Source organism: Heptranchias perlo, chromosome 21 (assembly GCF_035084215.1).
Source record: "Heptranchias perlo isolate sHepPer1 chromosome 21, sHepPer1.hap1, whole genome shotgun sequence".
Classification (NCBI taxonomy): Eukaryota; Metazoa; Chordata; class Chondrichthyes; order Hexanchiformes; family Hexanchidae; genus Heptranchias; species Heptranchias perlo.
Window position 1 is genome coordinate 36354852 of NC_090345.1, and position 18119 is coordinate 36372970.

General features: G+C 41.4%; 1 long non-coding RNA gene across 1 annotated transcript; it reads left to right on the forward strand.

Annotated features, from left to right (window-relative positions):
• Nucleotides 1–64: 64 nt before the first annotated feature.
• Nucleotides 65–14114, forward strand: LOC137340137 (uncharacterized). Its single transcript, XR_010966717.1, has 3 exons — nt 65–151; nt 8810–9121; nt 13821–14114. It is a non-coding gene; the product is annotated as an uncharacterized lncRNA (long non-coding RNA).
• The last annotated feature ends 4005 nt before the right edge of the window (nt 14115–18119 follow it).

Consider the following 18119-nt stretch of genomic DNA (forward strand, 5'->3'; position numbering starts at 1 on the left):
CCTCCCCCCCGAGGGCCTACTTAACATAGTGAAGTCGAGGCTTGATGACATCATTGGTGCCGTGACTTAAATTTAACAGGAAGTGAGGGGGAGGCTCGAGCTGTGGGATTCCTGGCAGCTGAACCGAGGGAGGAACTGCCAGCTCCCTGAGGTAAGTGGCTGTTTCAGCACTCCTTGTGGGCCAGGAGGATCAGGACTGCTTCCCCCAGGCCTCTCAAGGAAGCCTTCAGCCTCCTTCAGCCTTGATCTCCAGCCTCTTCCCTCTAGCCTTCCTGAACGCGAGCCTCCTCCCCCCCCCACCCCTCCCGATGGCAGGCTTCCTCCTCCCACCCCTCCCAATCACGAGCCTCCTACCCCCACCCCTCCCGATCACGGGCCTCCCCCCCCCCCCCTCCCGATCGCGGGCCTCCTCCCACCACCCTTCCCAATTGCGGGCCTCTCCCCACCCCTACTGATGGCAGGCCTCCTTCCCCCAGCCCTCCTGAATTCTCATTTACCAAGTACATTTTCTGTTGGATTAATCTAAGTTGCATGATATAGTTCAGATTTTATGAACAAGAAGTTACTTTCTTATTCTGCAGTTTCCCTATGCTTCACAAAAACACAGATTCTTATAAAGTATTGGGGATTATGAGGCAATTGGGAAAAGCCATTCAAAGATTGAAAAGATTTCATATGTTGATTTTAAATACATTAATAAATTACACAGGACATTTCATGCTTCTAGCTAATACATTTTTCATGATGTTTCAAAAGACGGTGACAGTAATTGCAGCATTCACTTGACGCTACGATGTTGGACTAGAGTAATGTCAGGCAACAATTTGAGATGCTGCCGCTAGATTGTAACCACATATACATTAACCATCAGTTATCACCTACGTCTATTCAAGATTTATCAGTGGCCTGACATATTAACCAATATACAATCATACATACTCAATTATCTTTTTACTTTTGCAGACATTTAGAAATTTCTCTTCTTAGTAAGTTTTCAATGTAGCCATTCATTTAATTCAAAAGTAACATAAATGGTTAGGGGACAAACATGGTTAGAGCTCATAAGAACAGCACTGGCAGCTAAATATTGCAGGATATAACATATTTAGAAGGGATAGGGAAGGAAGAGGTGGTGGTGGGTGGGGAGGGGGTGGGGGGTGCTGGTGTAGCTGTACTAATTAGAGACAACATAATGGCAATAGAAAAAAGGGACATAAGCAATATTAAGCTAGAAAGAGAATCCATATGGATTAAGACAAATGATAAGAAGCGATCGATTACATTAATAGGCACATTCTCCAGACCATCTAATAGTGGAAGGGAAGTGGAGGAAGAAATATGTAGGCAAATCTATGAAATGAGTAAAAAACATCAAATAATAATCATGGGAGATTTCAACTACCCCCAAATAAACTGGCAAGAAGTGGTAGGGAAAGGGGAGTAGAGTTTATACAGTGTGTGCAGGTCTCCTTTCTTACCCAAAATAAGAGAGGAATCATTGCTGGATCCAATAATGGGAAATGAACCAGAGCAGATAAGAGAAGTAAGCTTGGGGAACATCTAGGCAATAGCGATCATAACCTAATAAGGTTTAAAATAATGATTAAGAAAGACATAAGTAAGACAAAGACCAAAATAATAGATTGGAAAAAACAAATTTTGAGGGGATGAGAATGGAACTAGGGAAGGTAAACTGGAAGTAAAAAAAATTGATAGACAAAGAGATAGAACAGCAGTGGGAATTAATCAAAACAGTGATCAATAGAGTTCAGGAGAATTGCTCTATAAAACAAGAACAAACTAACCAATAATGAAACACAATGGATGAATAAAGAGATAAGGGCAAAATTGAAACTAAAGAAAAAGGTAAATTCCAAGTATATAGACAATAAAGGAGAGGATGACAAAAGGGAATACGAAGAGGTTGGGAAAGAAGTCTAAAAGACAATTAGAAAAGCAAAGAGGAATTACGAAATTAAATTATCAAAGAATATAAAACAAAACAGTAAAGTATTCCACAGACATATAAATAACAAAAGAAAAATCAGGATAGTGATAGGACCACTAAAGAATGCAAGAGACAAACTCAGAGGTAATGACAGCGAAATGGCAGAAATATTGAATAGTTATTTTACCTCAGTATTTACCAGGGAGCCTAACAAGGTGGGCAGAACTTTGGAAAAAGATCAAAAAAGATATAAAGACATTTAAGATAGAAAGGGGGAATTAATTGATAAACTAATCAAACTTAGAGAGGATAAAACCTCTGGTCCAGAAGTATTACATCCACGCATATTAAAAGAAGTTAGGTAAGAGATAGCAGAGGCACTATTCCATATATATAAAAATTCATTAGAAAAGGGAATAGTGCCAGAGGATTGGCGGACAGCTAATGTTATTCCTATATTTAAAATGGGAGATAGAATCAGTCCAGGGAACTATAGACCAGTTAACTTAACCTCGGTGGTAGGAAAGATAATGAAATCTTTACTCAAAGATGTAATAGAAAAACATCTAGAAAATGAAAATATAATAACAAGTAGTCAGCACAGATTTCAAAAGGGAAGGTCATGCTTGACCAACTTTAATGAATTCTTTGAAGAAGTAACAGAAAGGGTAGACAAGGGTAATGTCGATGATGTAACATATTTCGATTTTCAAAAGGCCTTCAATAAGGTACCGCATAGTAGATTCATGATTAAGGTCAGAGCATGTGGAGTCAGGGAACAAGTAGCATAATGGATAGTAAGCTGGCTACAAAACAGAAAACAGAGAGTAGGGGTTAAGGAAAGCTACTCAGACTGGCAAAAGGTGGGAAATGGTGTTTCACAGGGATTGTTGCTGGGACCACTGTTGTTCACAATTTACATTAACGATTTAGACTCGGAAATTGGATGCACAATTTCAAAATTTGTGGATGACACGAAATTGGGGATGAAGTAAATACAAAGGAAGAACGCGTCAAAATGCAAGAAGACATTAATAAACTTGTAGAATGGGCGTGTAATTGGCAAATTAATTTCAATATAGATAAGTTAATTTCAATATAGATAAGCAATAACACATTGCTTGGATAATAAGAGTTTAAATGGGGGAGAAGAGCAGAGGGATCTCAAGGTACAGATACACAAATCACTAAAAATAGCGACGCAGGTTAATAAGGCCATAAAAAAGGCAAACCAAGCACTGGGGTTCATTTCTAAAGGAATAGAATTGAAAAGCAGTGAAGTAATGTTAAACTTGTATAAAACCTTGGTTAGACCACATAAAAACATAAGACTCAAGAACATAAGAAATAGGAGCAGGAGTAGGCCATACAGCCCCTCAAGCCTGCTCCACCATTCAACAAGATCATGGCTGATCTTCAACCTCAACTCCACTTTCCTGCCCGATCCCCATATCTCTTGATTTCCTTAGAATTCAAAAATCTATCTATCTCAACCTTGAATATACTCAAGGACTGAGCATCCACAGCCCTTTGGGGTAGAGAATTCCAAAGATTCACAACCCTCTGAGTGAAAAATTCCTCCTCACCTCAGTCTTAAATGGCCGACCCCTTATCCTGTGACTATGCCCTTTAGTTCTAGACTCTCCAGCCAGGGGAAACAGCCTCTCAGCATCAACCCTGTCAAGCCCCTCAGAATCTTATATGTTTCCATGAGATCACCTCTCATTATTCTAAACGCCAGAGAGTATAGGCCCATTCTACTCAACCTCTCGTCATAGGACAACCCTCTCATCCCAGGAATTAATCTAGTGAACCTTTGTTGCACCGCCTCTAAGGCAAGAATATCCTTCCTTAGATAAGGAGACCAAAACTGTACGCAGTACTCCAGGTGAGGTCTCACCAAAGCCCTGTACAATTGTAGTAAGACTTCCTTACTCTTGTACTCCAACCCCCTTGCAATAAAGGCCAACATGCCATTTGCTTTCCTAATTGCCTGCTGTACCTGCATGCTAACTTTTTGTGTTTCTTGTACCAGAACACCCAAGTCTCTCTGGACACCAATGTTTAATAGTTTCTCACCATTCACCACACTTAGGAGTACTGTGCACAGTTCTGGTCTCCATATTATAAAAAAGATATAGAGGCTTTGGCGAAGGTGCAAAAAAGATTCGCAAGGATGATACCAGAACTGAAAGGACTTACTTATCAGGAAAGACTAAACAGGCTGTGGCTCTTTTCTCTAGAAAAGAGAAGGTTGAGGGGGGACCTGATAGAGGTCTTTAAGATAATTAAAGGGTTTGATAGGGTAGTTGTAGAAAAAATGTTTCCATTTGTGGGGGTGTCGAAAACTAGAGGTCATCAGGGAATTCAGGAGAAACTTTACCCAAAGAGTGGTAAGAATGTTGAACAACCTACCACAAGGAGTAGTTGAGGCAAATAGCATAGATGCACTTAAGAGGAAGCTAGATAAGCACACAAGGGAGAAAGGAATAGAAGGGTATGCTGATAGGGTTACTTGCTAGAATCTATTATAAAGGATGTGATAACAGGACACTTAGAAAATAATAAAAGGATTTGGCAGAGTCAACATGGATTTATGAAAGGGAAATCATGTTTGATAAATCTATTGGAGTTCTTTGAGGATGTAACTCGTAAATTAAATAAGGGGGAGCCAATGGATGTGGTGTATTTGGATATTCAGAAGGCTTTAGATAAGGTCTCACACAGGAGGTTGGTGAACAAAGTTAGAGTGCATGGAATTGGGGGTAATATATTGGCATGGATTGAGAATTGGTTAACAGACAGAAAATAAAGAGTAGGAATAAACGGGTCTTTTTCAGGTTGGCAGACTGTGACTAGTGGGGTACCGCAGGGATCAATACTTGGGCCCCAACTATTCACAGTCTATATCAATGATTTGGATGAGGGGACCAAATGTAATATTTTCAAGTTTGCTGATGACACAAGACTGGGTGGGAATATGAGTTGTGAGGAGGATGCAAAGAGGCTTCAAGGGGATATAGACGGACTAAGTGAATGGGCAAGAACATGGCGGATGGAATATAATGTGTAAAAATGTGAAGTTATCCACTTTGGTAGGAGAAACAGAAATGCAGAGTGTTTCATAAATGGTGAAAGATTGGGAAATGTTGATGTTCAAAGGAACCTGGGTGTCCTTGTATATGAGTCACTGAAAGCTAACATGCAGGTGCAGCAAGCAATTAGGAAGGCAAATGGTATGTTGGCCTTTATTACAAGAGGATTTGAGTACAGGAGTAAAGATGTTTTACTGCAATTATATAGGGCCTTGGTGAGACTGCACCTGGAGTATTGTGTATAATTTTGGTCTCCTTACCTAAGAAAGGATATACTTGCCATAGAGGGAGTGCAACGAAGGTTCACCAGACTGACTCCTGGGATGGTGGGATTGTCGTTTGAGGAGAGATTGAGTAGACTAGGCCTGTATTTTCTAGAGTTTAGAAGAATGAGAGGTGATCTCATTGAAACATACAAAATTCTTACAGGGCTCAACAGGGTAGATGCAGGGAGGATGTTTCCCCTGGCTGGGGAGTCTAGAACCAGGGGTCACAGTCTCAGAATAAGGGGTAGGCCATTTAGGACTGAGATGAGGAGAAATTTCTTCACTCAGAGGGTGGTGAATCTTTGGAATTCTCTACCCCAGAGGGCTGTGGAGGCTCAGTCATTGAGTACATTCAAAACAGAGATCGATAGATTTCTAAATAGTAAAGGCATCAAAGGATATGGGGATAGTGCATGGCGTTGAGGTAGAAGATCAGCCATGATCTTGTTGAATGGTGGAGCAGGCTCGAGGGGCCGGATGGCCTACTCCTGCTCCTATTTCATTTGTTCTTGTGTTATGTTCCTATGAAGCAGTGAGGGAGGAGACTCGTGTGCAGCATAAACGCCGGCATAGTCCAGTTGGGCCGAATGGCCTGTTTCTGAGCTGTACACTCGATATAACTCAAGTAAAAGTGACATTTTTATTGCACAATTAGATAAAATTTGGTTTCTTTGAAAGCAGCTCCAATTTTTTCTTTTATTTATTAAATAGAACTAAGGGAACAAACAGAAACTAAAGGCTCTGGATTTAATTATACAACTTTAAGCTGTGTAATCAAGGGTTGGCTATCACTGTATTTTATGAAATTAAAATTATTTCATTGCAAACATTAAACCTCCAATGAAGAGGTTGTCATACATCAACAGCACAAAGGGCACTGGTAGTTGGCATCCATTGTGACAGCTGTTGTTAGCAAAATAAACCCAAAACTGAATAATGTTATTGCCAGGAGCTACAGAGTACTCAGGAATGGTTTCCAGGGTGTAATTTCAAGTCTTTCTGTGCTCTCAACAACCATCAGGGTCAAATTCACGAGACTTCCATTGTTATAGTTGTCTCTAGATGCCCCCTGTAGATATACCACTACTATGCAGAGATTAAATGGTTGATTTAAGCTCTGCCTTGGGAGTGGGGCCGGGAATGATGCGGGCATGATGTTAAGATGGTGGGCGTTGGATGCTGCCTCCACCACCATCTTAGATCAGGCACAAGAGGGCCGCCCGCCCCATGGAAGCTAAATATTCAGGGTTATTTAATATTTCAGAAGGATACGAAAAAAGGTGAAGGTGGTGGGGTAGCTCTGTTAATAAAGGATGAAATTGGTATAATAGTGAGAAATGATCTTGGCTCAGAAGATCAAGATGTCGAATCAATTTGGGTGGAGGTAAGAAATAGCAAGGGAAAGAAATCACTGGTGGGAGTAGTATATAGGCCCCCTAACAGTAGCTACACTGTAGGGCAAAATATAAATCAGGAAATAAGGGGGGCTTGTAAAAAAGGTAATGCAATAATCATGGGCGATTTTAACTTTTACATAGATTGGACAAATCAAATTGGCAAAAATAGCCCTGAAGAGGAGTTCATAGAGTGTATTAGGGACTGTTTCTTAGACCAATACGTCAGGGAATCAACCAGGGAACAGGCCATTTTGGATCTGGTAATGGGTAACAAACAGGGTTAATTAATGATCTCAAAGTAAAGGATCCCTTGGGAAGCAGTGATCATAACATGATAGAATTTCACATCCAGTTTGAGAGCAAGGATCTTGGGTCTGAAACTACTGTATTAAACTTAAACTAAAACATTTGCCTGAGGAAGGAGAAAATCTCCGAAAGCTTGTGAATTTAAAATAAAATTGCTGGACTATAACTTGGTGTTGTAAAATTGTTTACAAAACTTAAATAAGGGCAATTATAAAGGAATGAGGGCGGAAATGGCTAAAGTGGACTGGGTAAACAGATTACATGGTATGATGGTGGATAAGCTGTGGCAAACATTTAAAAAGATATTTTATGACTCACAACAAAAATATATCCCTGTGAGGAGGAAAGACTCCAAAAAAAGAGTGAACCAACCATGGCTAACTAAGGAAGTCAAGGATGGTATCAGGTTAAAGGAAAAAGCATACAACATGGCAAAGATTACTGGTAAGCCCGAAGATTGGGAAAACTTTAAAACCCAGTAAAGGATGACTAAAAGGATAATAAAGAGGGAGAAAATAAATTATTGGAGTAAACTAGCAAGAAATATAAAAACTAACAGTAAAAGCTTCTATAAGTATATAAAAAGGAAGAGGGTAGATAAAGTAAACATTGGTCCCTTAGAGGATGAGACTGGGGAAATAATAATGGAAAACAAGGAAATGGCAGAGGAATTGAACAGATATTTTGTATCTGTCTTCACAGTAGAAGACACTAATAATATACCAATAATAGTAGAAAATCAAGGGGCAAAGGGGAGGGAGGAACTAAAAACAATCACTATCACTAGAGAGAAAGTACTAGGTAAACTAATGGGTCTAAAGGCTGACAAGTCCCCTGGACCTGTAGGGGGTGGTGGTGTGTGTCAGCTTCAACTCTGAGCGGTCCGAATCGCTCCCACTCCCTGGGTTCTAGACCTTGGACTTATTTGGGGGTTGTGACAAAAAATGCAGCAGACAACTGGTTTTGGTACAAGAAAAGAAATTGGGTTTATTGAAGTCACAAATGAACTTATAATATTAGGATAATACTGAGATACAAAGTACACTTAGTTAAGAATGGGGAACACACGGCATAACGAGGGAAAATCACCCTACTAATCCCCTTACCCTTGTCCCACCCCCAAAACCTAACTAAATTGAACTAGGAGAGGTCAGGGATCATGCTCACCAAACCAGGGTTCCTTGACAGTTCGAAATCCAGCCAGGTAAGCCGGTTGCAGTTTTGGGGTACGCTCTTTGTGTCCTCTGGGCCCTGCCGTCCCCACGTGGTCCTGGTCTGTGGAATCTGCGAAGGTTCTTCAGTTGGATAGAGTCTGTTGGTACGGTAAGGCGCAGTTGTGGGTGGGCGATCTTCGTGCAGGGCTGCGGCTGCCTTCTTGCTGCTTCAAAACTGCTGTTTAAAGCTGAACTGCTTAGAACCTGCTCCAAAACCAATCTTTAAACCTGCTCCAAAACTGCTGCTTCCAAACTGCTGTTTAGAACCTGCTCCAAAACTCACCCCCTGCTTCGTAACTGGTCCCCAGTTATACTGATTTTCGAATTTCTTATCTGATTCCCAAAACAAGGTTAGTTCTTTGTCTGATTATGGTGGGCTTCTTCCGGTGATTGTTGGTTTCCTGTCCCCATAGCTGGGCTTGAACTGAAAGCCATTGTATTGATGGGTTTGCATAATTGCATTGATTGATATATGCAAGGTTTTGATGGGCTTTAGTTTCGTGTAAGCTGAAGTCTTTCTCTGGGTTGATTGTTTTAAAGGGAAGAATGCGTATTCTGTCTACTCTCATTGTCTGGTTTTCAGGAACAATCCGCTCTGTCCCAACAAGCCCGGGCATGTCTTGCAGGGATCCATGTTTAAACCTAGCAGTTGGTTCGTCTTCAAATAAAATTCCAAAAGTCATATCCTCGTTGATGATATGAAAAATGTGGGAATTTTGAGAACCCTTCAGACCCGATGGCTTGCATCCGAGGATCCTAAAGGAAGTGGCTACAGAGATAGTGGATGCATTGGTTGTAATCTTCCAGAATTCACTAGATTCTGGAAAGGTCCCAGCGGATTGGAAAACCGCAAACGTAACACCCCTATTCAAGAAGGGAGTGAGACAGAAAGCAGGTAACTATAGACCAGTTAGCCTGTCATTGGGAAAATGCTAGAATCCATTATTAAGGAAGTGGTAGTAGGACATTTGGAGACTCATAATACAATCAAGGAGAGTCAACATAGTTTTATGAAGGGGAAATCATGTCTGACAAATTTATTAGAGTTCTTTGAGGAAGTAACGGGCAGGGTGGATAAAGGGGAACCAATGGATGCAGTATATTTGGATTTCCAAAAGGCATTCGATAAGGTGCCACATAAAAGATTACTGCACAAGATAAGTGCTCATGGTGTTGGGGGTAATATACTGGCATGGATAGAGGATTGACTAACTAACAGAAAACAAAGAGTCGGGATAAAAGGGTCATTTTCAAAATGGCAATCTGTAACTAGTGGGGTGCCGCAGGGATCAGTGCTGGGGCCTCAACTATTTACAATATATATCAATGACTTGGATGAAGGAACAGAGTGTCTTGTGGCCACATTTGCTGATGATACAAAGATAGGTGGAAAATCAAGTTGCGATGAGGACACAAAGTGTCTGCAAAGAGATATTGACAGGTTAAGCGAATGAGCAAAAATTTGGCAGATGAAATATAATATTGGAAAATGTGAAGTCATCCACTTTGGGAGGAAAAATAAAAAAGCAAAATATTATTTGAATGGAGAAATACTACAAAATGCTGCGGTACGGAGGGATCTGGGTGTCGTCGTACATAAAACACAAAGTCAACATACAGGTGCAGCAGGTAATCCGGAAGGCAAACGGAATATTGGCCTTTATTTCTAGGGGGATGGAGTATAAAAGCAGGGAGGTCATGCTACAACTGTACAGGGTGCTGGTGAGACCACACCTGGAGTACTGCGTACAGTTCTGGTGCCCTTATTTAAAGAAGGACATACTTGCATTGGAGGCAGTTCAGAGAAGGTTCACTAGGTTGATTCCGGGTATGGAAGGGTTGTCTTATGAGGAAAGATTGAACAGGTTGGGTCTATACTCATTGGAGTTTAGAAGAATGAGAGGAGATCTTGTTGAAACATACAGGATTCTGAGGGGACTTGATAGGGTAGATGCTGAGAGGATTTTACCCCTCATGGGGGAATCTAAAACTAGGTGTATAGTCTCAGAATAAGGGGTCGCCCATTTAAGAGGGAAATTAGGAGGAATTTCTTCTCCCAGAGGGCCGTGAATCTTTGGAATTCTTTACCCCAAAAAAGCTGTGGAGGCTGAGTCATTGAATACATTCAAGGCTGAGTTAGACAAATTTTTGATCAGTGATGGAGTCAAAGGATATGGGGAAAGGGCGGGAAAGTGGAGTTGAGGTAAAAATCAGATCAGCCATGATTTCATTAAATGGCGGAGCAGTCTCGAGGGGCCGAATGGCCTACTCCTGCTCCTATCTCTTATGGTCTTATGGTTGGGCCACGGCCCGATGATGTCATCAGCATCGGATCCCCATTCCTGCCAGCTTCGGGTAGGAGATGGTGCAGCCTTATTTTAAAGAAGTTAAAATGGCCCAGGCCTCATGTCGAGGAGTCCATGAGGGCCTTGCGCCAGCCGCCCCACCCCAAGTTAAAATCGACCCTCAAGTTGGGAGGCTGATTGTTCCAAGGAGGAGGGAATTATTACATTTGACCCCTAGTGAGGCAGATGTGAGTGTAGGTACAGTGGGGGATTGTTTCCATATTTGCTGAGCAGGTGTTGAGTCTTGTGAACCAGCAGCTGGTTTGGGATCTGACCCTGAGATTCAACTTGATGTTCACCTGAAGCATTGATGTCAAATTCGATGCTGAGACTCGGTTTATGCTGAGCAAACATTTTTGATTTTCTTTTTGCAGATTGGCACATTTGGGATTTGTTAACATTTTTACACAAAGATTTTAGGAAAAAAGTTAACTTTAAGTGGTCTATTTTAAAGCACAGTGTATTCACACAAGATAAAACAAGGCACTGAGGTGATAGATTGATTGTTAAAATGCTAATAAGCTTTGATGTCGGTTACCCATAAGCTGCAAATAATAAGCAATTTGTTAGCCTGTCTCAGCATTCGATAAACACCTCACACCCTTCCTGTTGAGAAGTCTTTATTCCTTTTGGCAGTGAATAGAGGGAGATATTACTGCTTGATCAAAATAGGCACTGTCAGAAATGTTGCATCATAACACATGTACACAATATGTGGTGAATATACACCTCATGATACAAATAATGACTTACTAAGTTTTAAACATGCATAAATCTCAATTGATTGCAGTCATGTCAGAGGTATTCTACTGTAATATAAATTAAATACTTTAAAATGAGTCTGTCTGGTAGCTGGAACACCTCACTCCACTTAATAACGCTAAGCAATTCTCCACATCAGTAGCTGAGTTGAAGTTTTCATGTTCAGTATCAATAATAAACTTATTGCTGACTGAAGGGCTGATCATTCAAGTCACAATTATCTGCCATCCTCCGTTAGCAGGACTGTCTTTATATTTGCAAAATGTACTTTCTCACGTGGCAGAAGTTGTTACTCAGATGAGTCACTCTGTAGCTTTATGCAGTCACCACAGGGTACTTCACTGAATTCACTGCAGTAGTTAGATGAACCTCTAATCTAGATAGCTTGCTGTTTTAATGTGTTATTTTAATTCAAACTCCCAATTAAACAATATTAGACGGCAGGTTCTACCTTGCACCAAAAATGCCATGATAATGATAAAACCACTGAAAATGCACCTTTTGTAGTTCATCACTGCCGTTTTGTTCCTCCTAATTGCCAACACATTATCCTCACACTCATCCATGTCCCTCCCATACTCAATAGCCTAGATTTTCTTGATTTGGTGAAAATCCAAGCAGAGAAATGGCAGTCGTGCCCATCCATCAAGAAACAGGTTCCCACGGTCAGCCAAATTTGCATAACGATGGCAAGCTCTCGGTGTCAGGGACTCCAGTCATTGAGAACTCACCATTTGGGGGCAGAAACTTGCATATTAATGTAGGAATTTAAAGGTCTGCAGCAGCTTAAAGGGGCAGCACACACGAAATCATAAATTGCAGATATCTCGACAACAGAAAGGTGTCCAATAGATCATGAATGCTCCCAGTTTCATTTTGAAGTGGTGGAAATACTTCTCAATGCAATACGACAAAAGAGAGAGGCATTATTTAGAACATTTCAACATTATTCTGCAAGGAGACCTGGATACCTTTAGTGGCAGGAGGTGCCCAAATCAGTCAGTGGCAATTTGACAACGCCTTGCATGACAACTCAGTGTCAGACAAAGCTTAAGGACCTTACTAGGTCTGCCAAGATAAGAGGAGCCAACCACACCTTCCAAGAAGGGAATTGAGCTAAGCATGTTTGTAACTTACAATCACCTCACCATCATTGTGTTGAAGTGCTTCAATAACTCAATGTCAATGAGGTAGTGCAGGGTCCCTTCCACCCAGCCTTCCACTGCACGTACTTCTTCATTCACATCCTTACATGCTTCCATCGACTAAAAGCGTAGGGTGGAATTGTTTAGTTCAAAGGGAATCCAAAAGTCTTCTAAAGGCATGTAAACAGTAAACGGTTAGTAAGCGAAGGGGTGGGACCGATTAGGGACCAAAAAGGAGATCTACGCATGGAGGCAGAAGGCATGGCTGAGGTACTAAATGAGTACTTTGTATCTGTCTTTACCAAGGAAGAAGGTGTTGCCAAAGTCACAGTAAGTGAAGAGGTAGTTGAGATACTGGATGGGCTAAAAATTGATAAATTTGAGGTACCAGAAAGGCTAGCTGTACTTAAAGTAGGTAAGTCACCAGGTCCAGATGAGAGGCACCCTAGGTTGCTGAGGGAAGTAAGGGTGGAAATTGCAGAGGTACTGGCCATAATCTTCCAATTACCATACAGCCCATAACAACAGAGAGATTGTCCACAGATGGAGGACCCCCCTCCCCCTCCCCTCCCCCCTTCCAACTATCACTTTATCAGGCCTCTGAGGAGGAAGCATTGGAGCTTCTGGTGAGAGAGTGTCTAGCAGCAGTCAGACATAATGGAAGTAGAAAGGCAAGTCCCAGCTGCAGGTTTGTCAGGACATTCTGCATCTCTTCCACCTCCCTCTATTATACCCCACATTATACCGGTCAGCTAACTGGATCATGAAACTCTATCATTCCTTCTACTGAAAGTGACATGAACTCTGTTCCTCGGCAACCCATTGTAACCTTTCTTCCTTCTCTAGGTGTGCCTGGGGAAGTAGAAACGGGCCCCTTTGCATCCTGCTCTGCCAGCATTTCAGAGTACCCACCGTCACTCATTCTTTACTTCTCAAACACCAGCCCATCCAGACATCCATCTAGGGGGAATTAGAGAGGGGAGTAGACTAGATGCAATATGGATGACGAGTGAGCAGGAGCAGCTGAGCATGGAAGATGAGGAGCTGCTGACCAGAGGATTGGGTGATATCTCCCTTTGGCTGATAATATGAGAGGTCCTGATTTCAAAAGAAGGAAGCTTGTAGAGAATCAAATGTAAATACAGGCGCTGGGGGATGGTTTCCAAAGTGTGCAGCAGATGGCAGGTCAAATAGAGGAGTCCCCGTATCCGTGGTACCGTGAGGGATGCCTCTTAGAACTGTTCTGATGAAGGGTCTTAACATTAACTTGTATTTAATTTTTATAGCTGACCTGCTGTGTAATTTTAGTATTTTCTGTTTGTATTTTATTTGTCTTATACAGGAAAAATATTGAAAGAACTGAAAGCTCATCGGAGGAGGCTGCTGACATTTAAATTAAATATTCAAAATTAAGGCTCTGAGTGAATATGCCAGGGAATTTATACTATAATGATGGACATTCATAACATTGCCTTCACCAAGAATATAATGAAGCTTTTAAAAATAGCTCTTAATAAAATAAAAACTGTGAGAATTTTGATGACTTTGATTATTAAATTTAATAAATTCCTGGTGACATTGCACATAGCGAGCCAATGCCAAGTGAGGTCTTCAGAGGAAGTGAGGATCGAGGCTGGGGGATAATTGCATCAGGGTCTAGAGACATAATTCAGTACCCATTTTAAAGTCATATACCATTCTTACTTTTATGTGATACTATGATTTTATATTATTATTTATAGTTAAATAGCAAAACACACATCTATTTGAGAAACAGAGAAGCAGAGTTGGTTGGAGCATAGGAATTTCTCTGCATCACTGGCTGAGGAGCTGGGAGATGCAAAACTGATGTAATGCAACAACACCACTAGAGGGAGGGTACAATTACAGTGTGACAAGTTTACATTGGCAGTTCCCATTATAAATGTAAGCATTGGAATCCATAAAAGGATAGGTTACAAAATGCATGTTAATCTGGTGGAGCCACACAATATAGCTTAGCCAGAGTCTCAGGGATCCTTGTAGCATGATGTGTACTATATGGCATCGCCATGAAGAAAGGCTTGCTACTTCTGGAGGCTGAAGGCAACGATAATGAAGAGAGAGGCGAAGAACCTCCCATCCCCACAGACTGAGCAGAGTGCACAGGAAGGAGAAGATGTGGAACACAACAGCCAGCAGCCAGAGAAAGGAAGGCACAACTAATAGCCTAGTGCTTTCAATAAATAAAGGCTGAGTCACCAAATAAAGTCACTTCACACCTGCCTGTTTTCCCCCACACCCTCACAAAGTGTCTCACTATCAAGGACTTGTTCTTTCATAAGACAGAAGTGTCTTTATTTTCCTTGTCATGAATTCAAAACTCTCTGTGGTCCAGCTGTGAACAACATTCACCAAAAGGTGCCAACCATCTACTGACCTTATCTACAAGTACCTTCTTAACAGTGGTTCTACCATTAGTGCCACCTAACTTACTTGCTCAAATTCCTAATCTGCTACTCCTACAAGGTGCTCCCTGAGTGAGATGAGCAGTGAATGACCAATTTGAGTTCCCTGGAGCCTTAGAGGTCTCAGGTGACTCTTGTTCCAGTGAAGCTGATGTTCCAGAGGGACCAGTTTCTGGCAGTCTTTCTCTTGCAGGGACAAGGGGTGCATATCCCTTATGTCCAGGCATTGGAGCGGGCCTTAAGAAAGCAGGCAAATTGCCACTCTCTGGCATGACAGTGACATTTGTGACCACTCCTTGCAGCATTCAATCTACAAAAGCCATCAGGGAATCTCATCTGAAAAGTTTTGAAGAATACGAGACTCAAATTTCTCATTTCAATAAAACATGAGCATAATCATTATAGAAACATCAGAGAAAATGGTAATAGTCCTTATAATGCCTGAAAGCATTAAGGGAAGGTGACATTTAGACGCGATTCACTGTTCAGTCTGATTGAAAATTCTGGAAAGATGATTACTTTTGAAAAATAACTCCACACACTTCACAGACGTGTTGGAAGTGACGGCTGTTATTTTGTTTCATCACGTGCGTGCTGTTTGAGGGACATTGCACCGCCTGTATCTGGAGAGGAGATGTGGCACTCAATACAATTACAGCAAACAATCTTATTTCCTTAAGAAAAACTGATGAGCACGGCACATTAAAGTGGGTTTTTAAAAGGAGAAGAGAAAGCAGAACAATTCTCAAACAATTCTTCATGCTTCTTAGCCATTTCTAAACAATTGATCATTTAAAAGCATCCTAAATGGCATCATTATCTCCTGATGCTTGAGCTGCTAATAAGATTGAAGTGAAGTGGAAAACCCAATTCCTTTTATTTTTAAATTTTGTCACCAGTTTGGAAGAAATCAATATAATTTTCATCATTATCATATATTGAAATGATGAGAATAATGGCCTTGAAATTATACTGGACAAAATTAATGTTGGAATGGTTAATATGTTCAACTGCAATGTCTCTGCTATTTTAAGAGGTGTTAACCCATTTAGAAGAAACTAAATGCTAAATAAAAACTCTTTGTGATTTGATGTTTTTGGATTTCTGAGGGTATTTATTTTTTAAGTATCTACATATGCAGTTATTAAAAGTAAATATACGAGGCTCGAAATCTGCTTTTGCAATAAGAAAGCATTCACTAAGTGTGGCTTAAGTTGTCACAGTGTAATTAAGACTGCAATATTGCTACTTAACTTGCCTGAGATAAAATATGCACAATAGCAAACGTGCAACAGGATACCCAATAGAACATAATGATCAATTATTGTGGCCAGTGCCTTTGATCAGTATAAAGCTGCTTGAATTCTGGAAATAGCGCATGGGAGCCCAGTGCAACTGTTTACTGAACAAGTTTCCTGCAGAATAGAGCCTAGGCAGAAAAGGAAATCCTGTTCTGATGACTGGGTGCTGAAAGTACTGCTATGAAGAAGGAACAAAAGAATGGAGAGAATAAAATGGCAGGGATGGCTAGCTAATCTCCCCTGAAGCAAATGGTGACAGTGTGCATGGAAGCAAAGGGCTACTGCTGCCTCCCAAACCTGCAGGATCTGTCAGAATGTGAGAAAGAATATGACAGACCTCAAGAAATCTGCTAATGAATGCCAAAGTACTAATGCATGACAAGCACCTGTCACAAGTAGACATGCAAGAAAGTCAGCCCTGCAAAACTGCTGCCTTTTCCAGCCAAAACATCCAAACCAGTGAGAGGATGTTAACAAGTGCAATATTGGCATGGGAGAACCAGAACAATGAGTGCTCAGCATAAATAGGAATGATACAGTTAAAAAGTGCAAATGGCAACCTGTTCACACAGCAACAATACTATAATAGGTTCACATAAGGAATGCTTACACAAGTCAACCTGTAGGGTGATGGCTGTTCAATTTGAAGTATGCAGTATGCTACTGAAGCTGTATGATCGGTGCTCTATGTACTGTCAGTATCTCAATATCATTCTCCTTGCAGGGCACGATGGTATTTGCTTGGCGAGAGCAATAAACACTAAGGCCCTCACTCCATATAAGGAAGCCACCCTAGACAGTGCCGGGAGGGAGAGCATCAATGGAGTATGGAATGGCTAAGCCTGAGCCTTCCCCCCCACTCCCCAGCTCATGACTAGTACCATAATGCCCATCTCATGTAACATGGAGTGTCACAGAGGCACACACTGAATTTGAGTAACATCGCAGAGAGTATCAGGCAATGAAAGCAGTACTACAATGAGGTTAATTAAGGTGATATTTTGACATTTTGTCCTTTTTTTTCCAGAGCAATAAAGGAACAGAGGGAACACACAGCCAGGGTCAACAAGCCTATGCCTGAAAGCACTCTGTGTCACAATCACCACCTCTGGAGGAGAAAGCACAGCTTAAGTTATACTTAAATGAGGAGGAGCAAGTGGTATTGGCTGGTCAAGGTCAATCGCCTGCTGGCCAGAGGTCCAGCAAGGTTATTGACTCTGCTGCAACACTCAAGGATTCTGAACTCAGAGGGCTTGTTTACAGAGACTGTGTGAGCAAAGCACACTGCAAAGTGTTGGGAGAAGTGTGAAGGACTTCAAGACCCACATTCTCACAGTATTGCATGAGTGGTTGTCTGTTCTGTCTTTTAGATGAGACATTAAACTGAGGCTTGTCTGCCTTCTCAGGTAGTACAAGATCGTATGGCACTATTTGAAGAAGAGCGGGGGAGTCCTGGTCTCAATCAACACCACCAAATCACAATACCTGGTTATTTATTTCATTCCTGTTTGTGGGACCTTGCTGTGTGCAAATTGGCTGCTGAGTTTGTCTACATTATAACAATGACAACAAAAGCACTTCATTGGCTGTGAAGTGCTTTGAGATAATAACATAAGAATATAAGAAATAGGAGCAGGAGTAGGCCATACGGCCCCTCGAGCCCCTCCACCATTCAATCAGCTCATGGCTGATCTTCAACCTCAACTCCACTTTCCCGCCCGATCCCCATATCCCTTGATTCCCCTAGAGTCCAAAAATCTATCTATCTCAGCTTTGAATATACTCAACAACTCAACATCCATAGCCCTCTGGGGTAGAGAATTCCAAAGATTCATAACCCTCTGAGTGAAGAAATGCCTCCTCATCTCAGTCTTAAATGGGCGACCGCTTATC